Source organism: Ochotona curzoniae, unplaced genomic scaffold (genome assembly GCF_017591425.1).
Source record: "Ochotona curzoniae isolate NIBS_2020 unplaced genomic scaffold, NIBS_Ocur_1.0 contig_4792, whole genome shotgun sequence".
Classification (NCBI taxonomy): domain Eukaryota; kingdom Metazoa; phylum Chordata; class Mammalia; order Lagomorpha; family Ochotonidae; genus Ochotona; species Ochotona curzoniae.
Genome location: NW_024466389.1, coordinates 1707068 through 1715259, shown reverse-complemented (window position 1 = coordinate 1715259; position 8192 = coordinate 1707068).

Below are 8192 nucleotides of genomic sequence, written 5' to 3'. Positions count from 1 at the left end.
AACTTGAATAAAAACCCACCTGTCCCCCACCCCTAAATTAGCTTGTGTCTGTTCTTGTACTAACACAGTGGTGATGGGCATTGAAGGAACGGATGGCTTCCCTCCCAGCAGCTGGCAGAGATGCCACTCCAGGGGCAGCTGGGTTGGCGGAGACCACGCACAGGCTTTCCTCGTTCTTAAATAACAACAGCACATGCTCCATGTAAATCTATGAATACACAGCTGATCATTTATTGTATAAGAGAAATGATACAGGAATATCAACGTGAGCCCGAATTTCACTACAAAGGGCGAAAGAAGAGAGCAAAGGATTGAAACATTCAACTTGAAACCCATGGGGAAACAGGCCGGCTGTGGCTGCCACGGTTTCATGGTTCGGTTCCGTGGGGGGTTGAGTCAGGCAGGCATGCAGTGGTAGCATCGGCGTGGTGAGGCAGCCGTCTGCTTCTTGGCCCCGTGGCACCAACCAGTTAGCCAGTTGCCCGCGTGGACACGGCAGTCAGCCATCCAGATGCGACCGAACACCCGTGTGCTTCACTCTCGTGACCAGAGGGGCCCAACAGCCACCACCATAGCCCTGCAGACACCTCATGACCCCTGGTACCTTCACTCAGCAGCAAGATCAAGTGGCGGTGGGTCTCCTGCCGCCGGACTGGTCAGCAGGGCCGACCTCGAGCCTTGCCCTCTGCAGGGGCTTTGACAGTCACTCTCCGCCAGCTGAGTGACCGGTGACACGCCTCGAACCCATCTCCCCGTTTGCAGTGATCCTGAAGGTTCATTTGGACAAAGCACAGGACCTTCAGTGTGCCACGCAAGCATGGTCACAAATGTCCCCAGTCCTGGACACCTTCTGGGTCAGACTCACATTCAAAGGGGCCAGGCTGGGCCCCCACCGCAAGCCTCCACTGGCTCCCCCACCCGAACCTCACATTAAGCAAGGTGCTGGCCGTCAGCAAGCGCACCACGCCCACGCCTCACTTGCTCTGTCCTGCTGCCTACGGAAACGATTTTCCCCAGAGGGACCTGCCCTGGGCTCCAACACCTGCCAAAAGGAAGGAGAGAGACAGAGAGAGAGCGATCCTCCACGTGCCGGCTCATTCCCCGGATGGCTGCAGTGACTGCGTCTGGGTCAGGCCGAAGCACAAGCACTTAGATGCACCCTGCTGCTTTCCCAGACACAAGCGCAGGGATCTGAATTGGAGGTGGAGCAGCCAGGATTTAAACCAGTGCCCGTCTGGGGTGCCAGCATCAATGGAGGGGGCTTAGCCACTACAGCACAGTGCTGCCCCTGAAACGTGTTCCTTCAAAACACAATGCATCTGGGGACTGGCTGCATGTTCCCCTATCCAGCCCCTGGTCCCTCTGCCTCACCCACATGCCCAGTCCACACCGCTCCCGCTCACGGCTCTGTGGTCCCACCCAGCCAGTCACACGCCGGTGGAGGAGGGTCCCCCGGCCCTGGCAGAGCCCAGGGTGTTGGCAGAGCCTGGGGTGGTGTTTCAGGATGGGATATCAACATGTGGCTGGGAACTAGCTTAGCCAGGCCTTCCCTGCCAAACAGAAGTGAAAAACACAGCAAGAGGAAAACAAAGCAGGCCCTTGGGGTAGGGGTGGGGGCAACAGGGTGTGGCCCAGGTGCCAGGGGTCACGTCCTACACATCCTCCCAGCCCCCACTGGGAGATTGTGGCTGACCGTGCAGGAGACCATAGCAAGTCTGCTTCTGGGACATTCTAGGGCCAAGCTGACTGGCTGGACACGCTCGTGACCTTGAGACTCGTGAACCTGTCTGTGAAGAGAAATGCCCACAGTGGATTTCTGAGCCCAGAGGCAGTGGTGGCCGCCCTGCCAGCCGCAGCAGTGTCCTCTGTCTGTCACCCCAGAGGGGGATAGGACTCGCCCCTGCTGGTCGGTTCCACCAGGGACAGTGGCCCCCGGATTGGAGCAGTTCTGCCTCCTGCCCCAGGAGGCCGTGGAGGGTCTCCTGCCCGAGCCATTGGCTGGCCGTAAGTGCCTGGAAATGGAAGGCAGGCAAGGTGCTCTTGTGTCGCCCACAGCCAGAGCCACCCCTGCTGCTCCGGAAACAGCGGCCTGTGAGCTGAGTAAGGCCAACGCTCACCAGAGCTGGCAAACAACAGCCTTCCACAACAACACTCAGAAATCGGCCAGACTTCCAAAGTCAGACGGAAGTGAGCCAGTGTGAGCCAGTGTGAGCGTGGGGTGGTGTCCTCGTAAGAAGATTCTGGCGAGGTGCTCATCGGTGCTGTAAACACGTCCACGTTGCGTTTCTCATGAAATGCAGACACCTCCCTTGGCTTTCCGAGAGCCTCTGCGGGGTGCTGAGACTACTTGAGGCAAAGCTAATTAAGTTTTATGAAAGAGAATTCAGCACATCGCAGCCTCCGCACCCACGGCTGCCCCACAGCGCTCATCAGGTGTGGCCATGGGATTCGAGACATCAACAGGCATTGTTCGGCCCCATGCGGACATCTTTCCATCTTGCTGTGCTTGGATGCTAACCCCTTTGAGGGACTGCTGTCTAAATGGCGCATGTGTGTTGTGGTCCCAAGCTACACAAGGAGACATTCGCTCTTCACGGGTGACCACGTCCCCGTGTGTCCCAGGCGAGTGAGCCGGCTCGTTCTTGGAGCTGTCCCTACATGACAGGGGTGGATGGGCTCATTCAAATCCACGCCGCAACTCCGTGCTCAGGGCTCTCAGAACGTTTAGCATGAAACCCTTCTGGAAGGGAAGGCCATGGAGCTCCTGGCGGGGGGTGAAGGACGCTTTCAGGGCCAAGGGGACCATTCTCAGCTGTACAAGCTGTGTACATACAGGTGGGTGCACGCTGTGCAACTACAGGTTGGTTTGAGCTGTGCACGCGCAGGTGGGTGCGAGCTGTGCAGGTGCAGGCTGGCCCATTGTTGAGAGTTTGGGGGTCCATGAAGAGAGGCCCTGCCCCCACCTCAAGTGCACGACACGCCTGTCCCTTCTCCTCCTGGACACTCCATTTTCTGGGTTTCACAGGACACAGCGCCTCCAGTCAGCTGCTGCCTGAGATCAGAGCAAACGGGAGCATACACTCCTGCCTTGGCGCGCCTCTGGTGGCTGGCTTCCTGCCCAGGGCCACCAGGAGACCGCGCTGCTCTGGTGAAGGCAGCCCCGGCCTGGACCATGAGCTGTGCAGATTGGCTGCGGTGTGCGTGGTAGCTGAGCTCTTTCTAGAAGGGTCTGGAGCCAGAGGACCCTCAGTCCGTGCGGTGGTCAGCCCAGCACAAGGGTGACGAGCACTGCATTCACCCGCAGCCGACTGCAAGCTGCAAAATGGCCCGTGGCCACGCACGCTCCAAGCAGCCTGCAAGGAGCGGCTGGGGATGCGGTTCTTCAGCACAGGCAGGGCCCTCGCCGGAGCACCGAGTGTCAGTCACACAGGGCTCCCTTCACAGCAGGCAGCACATGGACGTGAAATAAGCAAGGAATGAGATGCTCGGATGACGAGAGCTCCGCTGATGTGGGCCGTGCTGTTTACACTAGAAAAACAAACCAACAATCCAGAAACAGTACGGCAGAGCGGACTGACAAACCACTCCGAAATTACACGAATCACAGCACGGCTCGCTTTAAAGCAGATGTTGTTGGCAAGGAGGTGGCGGAGTGAGCGTCGTGGTGGAGGGGACTCCTGAGCCCGCAGCTGCCTTCTGGCACCAGGCGGGACAACGGCCCCCACGGCCGGCACCCTCCATCTCTGTCCCCCCTCACCGGGCCCCTCACTGCGGTGTTCTGTCCACTCCGCAGCCTGAGGGATTGGGGGACAGTCAGGCAGGGCTGTCTGCCCTCATTGGGTGTCCAAGCCGGGACTCTCAGTGCCTCAGCCCCCAGAGGGACAGGGCCCCGCAGTGCCACCTCTGTCTCTGCTCCCTCACGGGTTTTCTGCCTGCTCTCACAGTGGAAAGCAAATCCAGCCCAGCGAGGCTGAGCCCGCCCTGCTTCCCACCACACCGCGACCTGCAGGAGCCCAGGCATGCAGGTGCCACACGGGGCACGGAGTGAGAGCTTGCTCCTGCGGGTTGACCGGAAGAACCCTCTCTCCTCCAATTCCCGAGCAGGCAATGTCCTGAGACCCACAGCTGATAAGAATGACCCAGGAATCAGGGTTCCCAGCATTCCCAGCAAGGTTTGAGGGGCACCCGGGCTCAGTCATGCTGAGACGCCCCATGAAAGAGTGAGTGGAGGGTCACAGATGGACTGAGTGTCCCTCTGAGCTGACAGTGGAAGGACCATGCTGGCTCATCTCCCCAGAGATGGCCGGTCCTGAGCTCCGAGACCCCGGGGCCCTGGAAGGAGGAAAGTCCGGCGACAGAGTCTCTCGTGGGCGAGGGTCCCAGCAGAGACAACACAGACTGTGTAGCCCCCGACGTGCTGTGCACTCCCAGCTCTGCAGCCTGGAGCCCAGGAGCGTGGCTGGGAGGGAACCCCACTCTCGTGAGAAGACACGCGGCCAGCCGAGGCCCACGGGAGAAACGAGTGGCTACTCCTTCCTCACTTGGGATGCTGAAGGCTACCTCCTGCCCAGGCCGTCCCCACACCCCCACTGCTTGCAATGGGGGAAGGCTAGGCTGAGAAGCCAGAGCCTGGGACACATGGCTTTTGCCCTGGACGTGGAGGGAATCGGGCCTGGCAGGACGTGGGCAGGAAATGTGCCTCTCCTTGCCCAGAAAACCATGCCTTATACACTCAGAATTTATGCAGCCGTCCACATTTCAGCATGAATGTGACATGGAGCACTCGTGGACCAGCAATGGCTAAGCCCCAAACCAGACTTGACCCCATCAGGAGGAACGCTCAGTCCCCTTGAAGCAAGTCGAGTCCTTCCAAAGGCTCAAGGGCTCTACGGGCAGCAGGGGAGGGTGTCCGTGCTGGCCAGGGAATGTAGTGCCCCTGGGAATGAAGGTGCAAGTAGACCGAGCTGTGGCATCTTGCTTAGGTTAGCAGCGGGGGGCAGGACCAGGCCTCCGAGGACGGGGTGCTGTCCGTGAGTGGACTGTGGACTCAAGCAGAGCAGACAGACCACAACGTGGCTAGAACGGAGCAGGTGGACACCACTGCCCTGGTCAGACTCGCCAGGGACCTGCACTTGGACCGCTGTTGGCCAGGGCGGGTTCTGAGGCACACAAACTGGGTTCCCACCACTGTGCCTGGGAGAGCTGCTCTCAGGGGAGCCAGCAGCCCTCGTCCTCTCAAAGGCTCCAGGGCAGAGTCCTGGGCACCCACGGGGCAGCCACGGCCTGCAGCGAGGGCCAGGCCGTGGGCAAGGACAGGAATCATGGCTCCCTGTGGCTGCCCCCTCCGTCCCTGTGTCACTGGCCAGGGCAGCCTGCTCCTCCAGCTGCAGAAGCCTCAGTCCTCACACTGTGTCCACACCCAGCTGCCATCAGGAAAGCCCCACCTCCACCCAGCGCACGAACAGAGAGGGCTGGAAGACAGAGGGGGAGCGAGCGTGACCACCACGCAGGGGGACTTGGGACCTGGCAGTGACCGGAGCCGATCCAGGCGCTGGCTTTGTCTTGCTGATGAATCGTAAGAATCACGTTCCCAGTGCGTGCGTGACGCATGGACACGGACGTCACCGCTGTAGTGTCACCAAGCTCCTCCCCAGGTACCAGGAGCCACTGACTCGGGCTTGGCCAGCACACGCCTCGGGAGCCAGAGCTGGGGCAAGCCAGGACTCCGTCCACCCTGACCTCTCACCTTTAGTTGACGCGGTCTGCGGCACCTCCCCTGCCTTGGTCACTCACCTCACTGTAGAACCGTCGCACCTGGCCCTCGTGCAGGACACGCCTTCCCGAGGGGCATGCCTGGCTGGTCCCTGGAGGGAGGGACGTCCCTCTAGGGTTGAGGTGGGTGCCAGAGCCGGGTCCCCATGAACCCCCACAGCATCCCCCTGCTCACAGTCACCACGGGCCTCCCACCTCCACAGGCCTGGCACTGTTGTCAACTCAGCGGGGATTTCCTTCCTCAGATCCCAGGGCCCTGAATTCCCAACGGGAGACGCTGATGTAGGAGCCCCGGGGGCAAAGCATAGCGGAGGTGGACAGAGGACAGGCCAGACAGCTGTGCCTTCGGAGTCCCTGCCAGCGCTGCGATTCCCCCTGGGGCCCCAGAAACCAGGTCCCCACTCCCGGCCCTGGGAACCCAGCCCAGAACATGCCAGACACTGCCCGAGGGGCAGCCCAGGCAGCTGGCACACTCCCATTTCAGAGCGGCTGGAGCCCCGTGCCAGCCCGTGCTCTCCCTGACTCACGCACACACAGGCTAAGGATATATTCCTTTAATGTTTGAAAATGGAAATCTTCAAACTTCAGTCTCTGCTTGTATAACACCAAGGCCCCAGGCCCACCCCCAGCCCGGGCTGCCTGGCGCCGGGGCCCGGGCAGCAGAAGGGGTCGCTGGCTAGCATCCACAGGACAATGACGTGGGAGAGGATCTGCGAGACATGGGCGTGGGGACACGGCATTCTCAACTCGGGCCCAGGAACAGGATTCTCCCACTCGGGGCCACTCACCACGCACGAAGCCGACTCGGCAAGTGCCACGCAAGGACCTCACGGTCTGAGTCGAGACTGTCCCCTGGGGCAGACGACGATGTGACACCATGTCACCAGAAATGGACGGATGTGCTCACCTGCGGAACTGGCTTTCCAAGACAGGAGCATATATGCAGGTGTGTGCAAGTGTGCGTGTGTGGACATGTGTGGCCAAAGTAGAAAACACTGGTTTATTCTGTTCGTACTAAGCATGTTAAATAAATCAGATTTGGGTGACCTATAACACAACTCTTTTTTAAAAAGGAACATTTAAGATCTTCAAAAATTGCTACAGTACAAAAAAAGCGTGTGTGTGTCTTGGCATTTATATATTTATAGATGTATATTAACCAGAAATAGCGACTCTGTCGGAAGACAGTCCCACCCCTGCGTTCTGGAAGATTCCTTAGCGTGGTTGGCACGGCTGCAGCCGGCAGCCAAGCCTTCGGGTCAGTACATGGCACATAATGGTATTATTGGCACAAGTTCAGATCCTGGAGCCAGTCCCGGCCTGGGCTGTGTCGTCCCGGCCCATCCGTCAGGCCTCCTTCCTCTGGTCCAGCCGGGCACTGCTCCTTCCTGCTCTCCAGAGGAAACGCTGGGACAAGGCAGTCACCCTCAGGCAGGGGCACGTGTACAAAAATAGACGTGGCCTAGAGCGTGCTGCTCTGCGGGATTCTGTCCCGGACACAAGTGGCAGGTGCTGGGACCCTCCCCTGTTGAGTTTCAGATTTTGTGGGTTTTGTTGTTGTTGGTTTGTTTTTACAGGTTCACCAACGTGTTCCTGTGCGGAGAGAAAGCAAGAGGAAATTAAATGGCAGCAGGTCCCGGGCGCCACGAGCCAGGGATGGCGGCGGCCTCTGCTCGGTCAGCAGGTGCCTGGTGTCCGCTCAGGAGAACCGGCCGTGGGGATTGGGAACGTGCATCGGTACTCGTGGGTGGTGACCGCCGTCTGTGTGGGGGACACACCCCTTGCCCACAGGACACTGCAGCCCGCAGAGGTACCCCACAGGAGCATCCCTCTGGCCCCGCCCCAGCCGGCTCCTTCCCCTGGCTCCGGCACCGTAAGAGGGACTAGAGTCCATGTCAGCCTGAGCTGGAGGACCGAGAGAGCTTGCAGCAGGGAAATCTCCCGTGTTTTGCCAGGTGAACTTGCCAAAAGGGGTCAAGTCCGTTGGCCACGGTGGCCATGGTCAGTTGCCAGGCAGCTGGAGTGCCGGCATTTGCCAGCAGCTCCAGGAGGCCACGTAGGGGGCAGCCCACCGGCTCCGTAATATTTCAGAAATGCTGACTGCCAGGGCCAGCTCTGCAGTTGTAGCCAGAGGGCGGCTGGGTGAGACCTATGAGTGGGTTTTAGAAGTTGCCCAGTGAGTATCACTGGCCAGCTTCTCCCTGTATGTGGGAACGCCTCTCCTGCAGCTGGAGCCCAGGCTGGCGTCGGGGAGGGGACTGAGAGACAGGCACCTGAAGGTTGGCAGTGCCCAAGGAACTCCTTCTATTTGATCCTGGCACCTCCCCCATGGCAAGAGCCCCCAAAGCCACGGTCGGTTCTTCTCCAGTTGCTGGAGAAGAACGGGTCCTTCCTTGAGGTTGTCCTCCGCAGTCAGGGTA